Genomic DNA, 1,668 nt, shown 5'->3' with positions numbered 1-1,668 from the left:
CCGGCTCTATACGCCTATAGATCTGCAAGCTCCGGAGAACAGAAGGGCAATAAATACTGCCTTTGTTTCTCAGTCGGCCCCTGATAGTAGAAAAAAGTTACAAAGAATGGAAGGGTTTAAGGGAAAAGTCGGAACTAGTGGAGGTGTCAGCGAGTTTACAACGATCGTAATGATTCTGACACCCGCCAATCAAAAAACTATCCCGGGTACTGGTAACTGCCCTACAGGAAAAAGATAAAAGCCGATGGCAGGACCTGGAGAAGAATGAACCTTTTAAAAGGGAAATAGGTAACTGGGATCGACCCGGCGAAAAGCCGCCCACGCTTGAAGCCGGATCAATGTGCCTTCTGTAAGGAGTTGGGGCACTGGAAGCGTCAAATGTCCAAAAAGAAAGCAGAGCCCCGGCCCTGGACTTATTGGAGCTAGATTGAGGAGGCCGGGGCTTCATCCCCCTGGGCCCCCAGGAGCCCACGGTTGCACTGGAAGTAGGGGGCAAGCCCGTGACCTTTCTCGTAGATACTGGAGCTACATTTTCAGTGTTGAAACAGAGAGTCTCCTCTCAAGCCATCCTACACCCATTCAGGGGACAATGGGAAAAACCAAGTCTTATCCATGGACTCTGTCTTCGATAACTAACCTGGGGAAGGGAACCGTCACCCACTCTTTCCTGGTCATGCCGGAATGCCCCTACCCCTTATTAGGTAAAGACTGACTCCGGAAGTTACAGGCCACCATCTCCTTTGGGAATGAGAAGCAGAACTCCCCATTAATGCCCACCCGCGACAGGAACCTTTTTCAATACTTTTGACCTGCCCCTTGTCAGAAGAATACCGTCTCTCAGATGACCAGAAGCCAGCAGAGGGCACCCACTACTTGAGACATTTACAGGGAGATATTCCAGAAGTTGGGCCACTCATCGCCCACCTATCATAGTCCAATTCCTGAATTCAGCTGAACCAGTACAGTTAAGCAGTATCCAATCCCTTTAAAGGCCAGGCAAGGTATAGCAGTCCACATCCGGCAGCTTAGAGAAGCAGGGATCTTGATTTCATGCCAGTCTTCCTGGAACACTCCTCTTCTGCCTGTTCAGAAACCCGGAACTACCAATGTTAGGCCAGCACAGGACTTGCCGGAAGTGAACAAACAAGTAGAAACCATCCACCCCACTGTGCCTAACCCCACAGGCTTCTGAGCCTGCTCCCCTCAAGCCATCAATACTATACTGGACCTGAAGGACACTTTTTTCTCCCTGCCATTGGCTGTGGTAAGTCAGCCCATTTTTGCTTTTGAATGGACAGATCTGGAAGGGAATTTTACTGGCAATTAACTTGAACCTGGCTCCCCCAGGGTTTTAAGAATTCCCCCACTTTGTTTGATGAAGCAGTAAACCAGGACCTTTTAGCCTATGGAAGTCAGCACCCTGAAATTATACTTCTTCAATATGTTGATGACCTCTTGCTTGCAGCAGAGGACTTGCCTGCTTGCCAGGCTGCTACCCATGATTTATTATTAACCCTGCAGGCTCTGGGCTATCGAGTCTTAGCCAAAAAGGCACAATTATGTACCCAAAAGGCTTCCTATTTGGGTTATGAGCTAAGAGAAGGAAAACGGGCCTTATCTCAGGCATGGATCCGAGTAATACTCCACATTCCTCAACCCACAACAAAA

Source organism: Otolemur garnettii, unplaced genomic scaffold (assembly GCF_000181295.1).
Source record: "Otolemur garnettii isolate 467f Iridium unplaced genomic scaffold, OtoGar3 scaffold00002, whole genome shotgun sequence".
In the NCBI taxonomy this organism is placed as follows: domain Eukaryota; kingdom Metazoa; phylum Chordata; class Mammalia; order Primates; family Galagidae; genus Otolemur; species Otolemur garnettii.
Note: the sequence above shows the minus strand (reverse complement) of the source record.